The sequence below is a fragment of the Alosa sapidissima genome, chromosome 12 (genome assembly GCF_018492685.1).
Source record: "Alosa sapidissima isolate fAloSap1 chromosome 12, fAloSap1.pri, whole genome shotgun sequence".
Lineage (NCBI taxonomy): Eukaryota > Metazoa > Chordata > Actinopteri > Clupeiformes > Clupeidae > Alosa > Alosa sapidissima.
The window spans coordinates 10407842-10419331 of NC_055968.1; positions in this window are offsets into that span (position 1 = coordinate 10407842).

Here is an 11490-nt window from a genome sequence, read left to right on the forward strand (position 1 = left end):
AACACCAGAATTTATTATTCTCTTTTAATGGTATCAACATATAATTATGACACTTGTGTACGAAATTATCTTACATACATAGCCTACATTTTATTTGAACAACCAGTGAATTCTAGCTGATTGTAATGGTGCCCTTTGATACTATGTGCGTGTGTAAGTCAAGCAAGCTAAATAATGAATAAAATAAATTAAATAACATTTAATTTAGCCAACACGTGAAACGTGATACATTCCAATGTTAAATAACTTGTGATTTAGTAAAAGTATCTAGCAACGTAATAAGCACATAATCAGAAAGCTAAAGGACTTGGTAGCAACAATGAAATCTACTGTAACCTAGTAAACTATTCAACAGTATCCATTCTAAAATCTTTATTAATCTCATTATCTCTGAACATACTATGACAGTCCTTTTTATGGGTTATTTTCACATCCACTATCTTACATCGACATCGGCAAAAATATTTTCTGATTTTTCAAATGTGAAGTTACAGGGTGGTCATTCCTGTACTTTGCTTATGTTTTGTCCCTTGCCCTATAGCCTACTAGAATCCTTTTAGTATCAGTATACCAAGATCATTTGGGCAGGTATCATATTGTCGCAATGTTGTTAATTTGCTTTCAGAGGTGCAGTAAATGAGAATGTTTTTGGTCAGAGTCAGATAAACAAATGTGTGTGAGTGTTAAGAGGATTATTTTTGTTTGCAGATGTATGCGTGTTTAATCCTGAATGCTTTGGTCCTTGGTTTGGCATGCCTGACATAATTTGGCCCTTGGGCCAAACTGTTTGGGGACTCCCAATATATTTGAAATATCCATTTTATCATGTACTGCACAAATTGTACATTGGAAATTGAGCCGTAAACCTGCTGTTGTGGCTGCCATTCAGTTGTGTGTTTAGTGTTTCAGAAGTGTGATGTTATCATGACAATGGTGTCTGTCCTCTGCAACTGTCAGCCACACGGCTGTTAACGGCAGTTCTTCGCCGGCGGTGTCACCCGCTGCCAAACCGATAGCAGCATTAATCAACGCATTAACATCAGCCACCTGCCACGTGTGACTTACTGGCATACTCCAGTGGCCTGCTTAGCTGAACTCAGTCACCCCTCTGGGTCATAACATATAGAAGACGTGTAATAGCAAACAAAAGAAAAACATAAACAAAACAACAACAAAAAGAAGCTGTCAGTTAAATAAAAATAATAATAAAAATAATAATAATAAATAGCACACAAGCTATCATGTTGAGAAGAAAACAATGAAGTCTCCAGCTGGGACGGCCTGTGTCGATAAGTTCCTCAGGAGGACTAGCTCCCGTATTGTTGCTCAGGAGGAATTATTCGATATCCCCCCAGCTGGAGTCGTCCTGTTTTGAACCAGCCGATATCTGTGAGTCTGCTGCGAAAGCACAGACGCACACTACAGCCACTTTCGACCCACAATTCACCATGCTCCCCATTCTCTGGTTCACAGTAGCTGTTTTTTTTTTTTGTGTTGAAAAACACTCGGCCATGATAAACCCACAGCCCCCGAGTAGAGTGGAGTCCCTTGCACAGAGTAGCTTTCATCCACAGGCTGCCCTGGGAAATACAGTAGAGTTGTGGGGAAAGTTACAAAAAATGTCATGCCATTTTAATAAAAACCACTGTGTGTGTGTGTGTGTGGGTAGAGACAGTGAGGAGGGCTCTCTCCTCTCCAGTCTCCACATTAACACTTCTTAGGGCCTAAGTGCTGAGTCTGGACCAACAGAGAGAGAGGAGTGGTGTCTGTCTCGCTCACTTTATCTCACTCTGCTGTTTAACAGCTTCTCATCGTCCCTCCAGAGGCAGGATAGAGGAGAGTGTGTCTGTGTTAGGAGAGGTGGTGGTGGTGGTGGTGTTTTATTTTTTTTCCCCTGTCTCTACAGTACGTTGCAGTTAAGTAAAAAAAACAGAAAAAAAAACAAAAACTTGTGTGCCAGCAGTGCCTTGAGTGCAGATCCGGACCGGATACCGATTCCGGAGCTGGCACCGTTCTTGCACACATCCGTTCTGTTCCAAAGCCGCCTGCGGTCTGACCCATGAGAGCAGGCGGCGGTAGTTGAAAGCCGACACCCCTCAGAGAGTGGGGACCATCGTTGTCGTCGTCCTCCTCCTCCTCCTCTTCGTCGTGCTCCTCAGGCGCGGCAGCCCTGTGGGGATGGAGGCTCCCTGGTTGGGATTATCAATCCATCCCCTCCAGCCTCGCTCACAGACATGAGACACGAGACCGGGCCGCTCGGCCCATTAGTCCACCGCTGCGCTCAGGGACCTTACGGCAGCTGCCAGCCTGCCTGCCGTACTCTCTCTCTCTCTCTCTTCCTCTCTCTCTCTCTCACACACACACACACACATATTAACACACATATTCACAAACATACTAACACACACACACACACACACACACACACTTACACAGCAGCACCAACACCACAGCAGCACCCCACATCACTCCTTGCTGTCATCCGCTCTCCTGTAATAATTATAAGGTATGCTATAATGATTAAAGTCTAACTCCGGAGTAAAAACAACCTAGGGTCTATTTACGGTATAGTTAACAACTTCAAACTTTTGATTGAGAGCAGAATGAAGTTAATTGGTAGTGTTTTGAGCAGGACCGTTTATTTGCATTACCACTGAATGGGCTGACAGTGATAGAGTGACCGGGCAAGGTGCCACGTCGCTATTTTATACCACTAACAATGCTCAAAATATAATTACACTGTGGTAGTGTGGTGAGGGTTTCTACAGACAAACCGAAGTATTGTAAACATGAAAAGTGTATAGAGAGGTTATAACAAGACCTGTATCTGTAGGAAGAAAAATCCATGGCTTCCTGATCTGGTATTGTCAAATCAGCAGAGCTGGCTAAACGTAAGACATGTTTGTATTGAATGATTCAGCAGCGCTGCAAGATTGAACGCGCCTGCTGATTTGACCATGATAATGCAAATAAACGGTCTTGCTCAAAATGCCACCAGTTAACCATGCCACATAATTTTGGTCTCAATCAAAACCCTAGGTTGCTTTTACTCTGGAGTTACACTTTAACAAATCTATCTTATCTTAAAGTTATCTTATGTATCTAATTTTTAATAAATAATCTTGCTGGTGTCTCAGGTCCAGGGTTTATGGGTGCCGCATCAACCAGCCGTACCCTCACCAGTTGGGAGAACTTGTTTTTTTTACCCCTCTAAGCACTTTGTGTTGATACAGTTTATCCCCATTTCACTGTGAGTGATGCTATTTGAAATAGAAAGATCAAGTAGTGCATCTGAAGTTGAACTCTGTGTGAGAGTGAGTGTATTGCATATTTGCTAGGTATATACCCAAACCTGAATACTTTATTTGTGACAGCACAAACAATGCAATGGAAAAAGATATTTCCCCTACCCGAAGTTGGTTTGAGGTTGGAGTTAAGGTTTGTGTATGCAAAGGTGTTTTGTCTGGTATGGAGAATCCAAAAACAGGTGAAGTTAGGAGGGTGGAAAAAGAAACTGCACTCAGAGGCTGACAAAGGTGCCTTATATGGACAGAGACGTACATACACACGTTTCAGGCTTCGCCCATCTGTTCCCAGCTTGAGTTTCTTGAACTTTCTACCCAAAGTTATTATTTGGAGGTGGGGGGACTCTGTGATTGACATGTCTTTGCATCAGCCATTATATTTTTTCAAATTGTCAACCACCACAAGCTAAAAAGTCCTATTCCTTTTGCTACACGACTTTGATTTCAAGTCACCATTTCATTTCTGTAGGTTGCTAGACACTTTTGAGGAGTGATTTCTGTATTGTGTCAGGACGCAGCAGGAAGTAGGCTGAGAGCTGACCATTTCTGGCTATTTCTCAGTGAAACTCTTACATTAAGGAGGAGGCGTGTGTGGAAGCCCAATGTGTCAGCTGGATTTCTTTAAACCCAGTATGTTTTCATATCTCCATTTATATATATATATAAATATTTTATACAAAAAAAATGTCAGTCATTTTTTTTATTTAGTTGAGCAAAAAAATAAAAAGTGTGTGTGTGAGAGATGAGAAGAGTATGAACAATATATTTCATAATTAATTCAATTTCAATCACTTAAAGGTTTTGAAGGCACAACAATTGCATTGCCAATGGATATTAGGATTCAACAAAACTGAGCCAGTGTGTGAGTGAGTGTGTGTGAGTGTGTGCGTACAGTATGTGTAAGAGCTAGGGCTGTAACGATATCCGATTCGAAACCGAAATCGCAACACTCATATCCACGAACCTAGAAAGCGACACAAAAATAAAAATAAATTAATATTAAAAAAAAATAAATTAATAAATTTCATACCTCTCGTTTCTTTCATTGTAGACTCTGTGTTCAACTTTACCAAACAGTATAGAAGTAAACCTGAACCGCGTCGAACCGTGGGTCAAAAATTGTGATACAAACTAAATTGTGAGGTTGGTGTATTGTTACAGCCCTAGAGAGAGCGAGTGTGTGTCTGATTGTGTGTGGATCTAAAGATGAACTGTGTGTGTGTGTGTGGGTGTGTGTGTGAGAGAGAGAGAGAGAGAGAGAGAGAGAGAGAGAGAGAGAGTGTGTGTGTGTCTGTGGATCTTAAGATGAGCTGTGTGTGTGTGTGCGTGTGTGTGTGTGTGTGTGTGTGTGTGTGTGTGTGTGTGTGTGTGTGAAAGCGAGTGTGTTTGGATCTGTAGATGAGCTCTGTTTGTGTGTGTGTGTATGTGCGTGCGTGTGTTTGTTTGTGTGTGAGTGTGTGTGTGCGTGTGTGAGAGAGATAGTGAAAGAGAGTGTGTGTGTGTGGATCTGAAGATGAGCTCTGTGTGTGTGTGCGCGTGTGTGTGTTTGTTTGTGTGTGTGTGTGTGTGTTTGAGAGAAAGAGAAAGAGAGCAAGTGTGTATGGATCTGAAGATGAGCTCTCTGTGTGTGTGAGTGTACTGTATGTGTGTGTGTTAGAGAGAGAGAGAGATAGAGAGAGTGTGTGTGTGTGTGTGTATGTATCTGAAGATGAGCTCTTTATGTGTGTGTGTGTGTGTGTGAGAGAGAGAGAGCAAGTCTGTGTGTGTGGATCTGAAGATGAGTTCTGTTTGTGTGTGTGTGTGTGTGTGTGTTGATCACAGGCTCACAGAGAGCCCCACTCCGGAGGGCTCGATTGCCTCCAACCGATTTGTTATTGATCCCCGAGCCCAAGGACAGACATTGTGAACTCCCAAGTTCAATAATTAAAGAAGAAGCCAATAGATTGGGGCAGGTTAAGGGAATTCTTGCAGATTGGCAGGACTGTAATTTTGACCCCTCAAACACCCAGAGCCGTCCAGTTTAATATTCTTCAACAGGATGGGCGAAGAAATGCCCAGGAAAGTGACCTAATAGCTCACTTTGTCAGGGCAACAAATCAGATCAATAGGGCTGTCTTCCTCTCGTTTTCAAATCGGAAATACTCGGATGATTCATTGGGGGATAACTGATAAGCAAATAAAATTAAATTATACTGTATACTGAAATGGCTTCCATTCACTCACACAACACAGACAGTAAAACACCCTTTACTTTAATGGCCTCAGCTGTGCAGTTACTGCAAATATATTTTTAAATTCCTCTGTTTGTTGTGAATGCTGTGGAGATGTTAGAGTAATCTCCTTCAGTCTAATGGGATTTTCATTTATTTAAAAAAAAACACCACAATTTAAGATTTGAGGAAATCTTTAGCTGCTTTTTTGGCTGTTTGAGAAATAAGAAGTTAATGAAGTTGGATTGACTGAATAATCCCACTGTGTATTTGACATGACTACACAAGAGTGCGTTAGACAGTTATGAGGCAGTATTACTGTAACACTGAAATAAGATACTGGCAGCAACGTGTATGAAACAGCACTGTTGGCTCAGTGAAGCCATTTCCGATAAACAAGGTATATTTTCCCACATGACATTAATTAGCCTTGATAATAATAACCATACAGACAGCTCTAATTTCCACAGACTTGAAAGGCAACCATAATATATGGCTGATATTGAAGAAAAGCATGAACTCTACTTAATCCAGAACTCCCAAGAAGAGTTTTTGCATTTTCAGCATTGTCTGCAGCATTATCTATGAATCTGGTTTTGGGGTAAATGCAGTGATAAGAGAATCTCTTCTCTTTACAAGTGCAGGTCGGAGCTTATAGAACATGACAGTAAGATCAGCAAAATACAATGGGCTTTTTCAGATGACTGAACCCAAAGAAGAACCGTATAGCACATACATAAGTTTAAAACTTCTTTTTTTTTCTAGGTGCAAACAACTAAAGTTTGGGCACACAGCATCTTCATCCGAATCCCTTCGTGTATTTCTCCAGTTCTGAGGTTGCTGGGGTGTCTCCGATATCTCTTGGTGAAGCGCGTCGTCTGTCCCTCGTCCAGCCAGCTGCAATCAGAAATATGGGTTAAGCTCCTCTCAGCGCTGATGTCTGGCTTCATGAGTCTGCTGCGAGGGGAGAGCATGCCAGACTCTGCCAGACACGCAGCAGAAAGTGATTTAAGTGGAGATCATGATCAGTTTTACAGGTGCAGACCCACCTGAGTGCAGGCAACAACTCTGGACTGATATATACAGTACAGTGCATTTCTTAAATGTTATTTCAGGAGCTAAAGGTTACAGATAGTTTCCATTGAACTCTTTTTTATACCTATAACAGATGGGAAATTTGGACTTTAGTGTAATTTGTGGCTATAAAGCTAAAGCGAGTTTTAACACTTTAAGATACATGCCAGGCTATGTAATTAGTTATCTAGTTGTAAAACAATGTGGGTTTTTAGGTAAACAACCCCTACACCAGGCACATTTCATGGGCTTTTACAGAAGGGTACCTGATCAGCAGTCATTCAAGCAATAATACAACTATGATATTTAATTTGAAGAAGGTCAAATTGAAATTGGTGTTTTACCCACATGATGGCAAATTATGCTACACTCCCTGAGGTGTGACCAGGTAGCAGATATATTTTCCTTATTACACTGCCGTTCAAAAGTTTGGGGTCACTTAGAAATGTCTATTCCACTCCATTATAGACAGAATACCAGCTGAGGTCAGTTACATTGTTTTTTTAATCAGGGCAGCAGTTTTCAGATTACATTATGTGCTTACTGGGTTCTCCAATGTTTTCTCAGTTTTAGCCTTTTAAAATATCAGCTGATAATGGGCAATGTAGATATTCAATTAAAGATCAGCCATTTCTTTCTACAACAGTCATTTACAACATTAATGATGAAAACAAGTGATTCCAAACTTTTGAACGGTAATGTATATTCCTCATGATGAAAAGCATCTATCTATCTATCTATCTATCTATCTATCTATCTATCTATTTAATTTCCTTGCATAACTTAAAGCAACCATCGCCAGTTTCCATCAGTCTTGACATGGTGAAAAGGACTGAAACATCTCTGTTATTTTCCGATGCTTGGCTAAATCTCTCACAGACATGCTAAAAACATAGCATATGGCAAGGGTCCCCAAATAGTTTGGCCCAAAGGCATGCCGAACCAAGGGCCAAAGCAGGATTAAACACACATACACCTGCAAACAAAAAGAATCATCTTAACACTCACACACATTTATCTGACTCTGTCCAAAAACATTTTTTTTTGTCCAAACATAATAGTGTCCACGTAAGAGTCACAAATGATATTTCATGACAGATGCACATGCGAAACGTGATATATTTTTACAAATGGGTATGATTTAATTTTTTTAAGTTTCCAAACATTTGAATAAATCATTACACCTTTGTGCAAATACCAATTTACAAGTCACAAATTTTGACTTTACGCTTGCAAATTATATCATACCCGTGGATTGCGGATCGCGGTACTCTGCTATTTTGAATGAGGAATATGACGCATATAACGGAATCAATGTGGACAGAGGCCATTCAATGCTCCACAACAGTCGGATGCAGTGAGGATTCTCTATATTACTACACTGTCATTCAGACACACACGTCGGGCCACTCATTTAGTTTTGTGGGCCACCATTTGAAGAACGCTGGCATATGGTGATGTGTGCTGTGCAGAAAACTAGAACAGACTTGTTCAGAACACAACATAAGCTGGTTTGTACTGGAATTGGCCCACCACAGGACAGCATCTCCAGCTTGCTCAAAACACAACAAATACTGATTAGGAAGCATATAATTCAGTGTCCAGTACCCACCGGCTAATACTTCAGCACAGACACTGCCCATTCTGCAATTTCAATACTATCACAGTCAGCCAATGCCCACTGGTTATTTTTACACCGGACTTGGATGACCAAGGGGAAAACAAACGTGTGCTGAGAAGCTTGCCTTCTGCCCTAGAAAAATCCCAACACATGCTTTGATTCTCAAGGAGCTGATGGAGCACACACAAACACACACACACACACACACACACACACACACACAGCTTGTTTGAATTTGTGTGCCAGTTTCCTAGCAATAATGTGTCCTTTTTTGTCTGATTCAGACTTTGTAATACTTGTGTATGTTTTATATGCTAATGAAATGGTCTACCTGTCTTACCCCCAGTCACATTTAGGGCAAAACAGATGCTACTTAGAGTGTGTAATGAGGGGAAAGATCCAGACAGTCTCAGTGGTGTTAGTTTATAAATCACTCTTATTAAGGCAACATTGTTGCAAAAGCACAGTATTCATGGAGAGGAGAATTCATTTGAACGAAACGAGCACATTTACATGAAGCGCCGAGTACATTAGCACTGTTGACCAGATGCAAATGTGTGCAGAATGGAGAGGTGCATTCTGGGGCTTAATTGAGCTCATCCCTCCTCGGAGAAGATCACATCGGGAGGAAACAAATGTGTCCAGCTGACCCGCCAGCCTGCGTCTCCACGACTGACCCAGGGGAGGGCCTCGCCTAAAACCAGCTATCAAAAGAAAAGATGGCAAAAACAGCTCGCCCTCTCTCTCTCTCCCTCTCTCTCTCTCTCTTTCTCTCTCCTCTCACACACACACTTCTCTCTCTCTCTCTGTCTTTTACACACACACACACACACACTAACACATCAAGAATGTGTTAATGCACATACAGGATAGCACAGCCTTCTGCAGACCGTACCCTAAGGAGGTCCTCACATTTGGCAATACAGAAGTCTGGAGTCCTATGATTCTTAAATGAAAAAAGGAACAATCCTGATACCAGGACAAGTACTTTTGCAGTGCATGTTTTTACATTTGCTGTGGAGGTCTTAAAGTTATCTTAGTAAGTACATACATCTATTGAGTTGACATCTGACATTTTCTTTTGCATTAATCATTAGTCATAGATAAGTGAAGCTCCAAGTATGGTCATATATGTAAAAATTATGGGGAAGAAATGCTTTGACACACTTTTGAAATGGGTTTTGACTTTTTTTAACTCAAAATGTTGAGTTTTACCTTGATAAATACTGCACATCCGTAGTAGCTACTAGATGCTTTCCTTAAACAAAAAAAGGCAACTAGGGCAAAGGAATGTGGTATTTTGGTTGGCTTATCCCTCCATCCTGAATGGATCACATGGCGTAATAAGAAACGTACAAAAATGTCAAAGTAAAACGTGAGATATTTCCGTTTCAAAGTGCCATGCTTTGTAATTCTATCCAGTGCTTTGGCAAGCCTACGTCGTGCTTAGGAGAGTATCGTTCTCAACTCATAGAGGACCTTTCAAAATATGAAAGGCACATTGTTCATATGGGCTGTGTTCTCTGTCTCGCACTCTTCCACGCGTGCACTACAGATGGTCTGCTATGGAAATCAAAAAATGGTTATTTGGAAAAGGCTGGAAAAAAAATCATATATTCCTGAGGACTTAAAAGGTACTTGGAGGAAGAGAAAGAACAGTAAGAGTGACATACATGTTCAGTTATACATTAAATGTTTTGATACCTCAGTAAATACTTGGTAATGCTTGCCCAGGTAATGCTTGCCCGGTGGCCTAAGTACCTGCCAATCTGTCTAACCTAATTATCACACTGTTTTATACTTCAAATACATGAACTTCACAAATATTTTTGACATATTTTTTAATTGATTGAATGACATGGGTTTCAACCCAGTTATGTGAATACTGCCGTTGAACATCCAGGGTTTCTGGTCCTCTCCCACCTCAGCCTCACCTGCTTTGGCAATCAGACAGAAATCACTTGAGAGTCCAAGAGGAGTAAAAATAGCTCCGAATGTGATGCGCTTTTAAAAAGCTTGATTACGACACCAGAAAGGCCCGGCTGAGGGAAAAAACTCCTCACAGCGGTAGCTCACATCTGCCATTGTAGTTGAAGGAGCCTGTAAATTCTCCCGTACCGTCTTGGGACATGGAGTAAATGAACTAGCAGGCAAGAAGAGACCATAACTTAGTTTTGAGGTAGAACTAGGTTTTTCACAAGAGTGCTGAGAATTATTATTATTATTATTATTATTATTATTATTATTATTATTAATAATAATAATAGTAGTAGTAGTAGTAGTAGTAGGCTAGTAGTAGTATTGTTATTTGTATTGTTATTAGTAGTAGTATTAGTATTATATTGTTATTATTAAGTCATGTACAGTAATTCTTCTGATCTTCCCGTCAGTGGTTGATATCCAGCCTGTGTGTCCACCTGTGAGTGGCCCTCTGTCTCTGCCGACTCTACTTGACCCTCTTGACCCCAACTGACTCATGTTTACCTCCTGTTGGCCAATTAAAACAAACCACTCCCCCGCAGACAGGGTGTTTTGACACAGCTTGATTGGCCCTGAGCTGAACCAAAAGTCCCCTTCTCCCGGCCCCCCCTGCCCCCACTACACACACTCACGCACACACACATCTCCAGACGGCAGGTCAAGGCTGTGAAACGCCACACAAGCAGAGGAGAGGACAGAGCACAGGGGCGAGTGGTGCAGAGCAGCAGGCCTTGGTGTCTCCCCACGCTGCGTCAGTCACTGGAGGGTCTGGCCGCTCACACACCTCCATGAACTGCCCTTGCTGCTGGACACCAGAGAGCCTGTTTATTTGAGCTAATAGCAACTTCAAAGACATGGGTCGGATCACAGGGAAGTGTGTGAAAGTGTGTTTATACAGTGTGCGTGTGTGAGAGAAAGAATGAGAGAGAGTGTGTGAAGGATGTGTGTGTGTGTATGCTTTTTGACATACCCTCTTTGTGTGAGAAAAGGAATACATTTGGTTGATAGTATCATATTCCCCAGTGGTGATTGGACCTCCGCTGCGGCATTTGAGCTTCTTTGCTTCTTTCTCGAGCGCCATGGACACAGCTGAGCTGCCTGGTGCTTCAGTCTAATCACATCACACTTCTCCAGTGCTGTTGATCAGCTGCGGACTCCAGATGGCCACACTCACCAGCCAGGCTCTCTCTCTCTCTCTCACACACACACACACACACACACACCTGATCGGGCCTCGGACCCCTGGCCTCTCTTCCTGTTTGCCTCCAAGGTCCTGAGAAAGGGTCACAGCAACATAGTG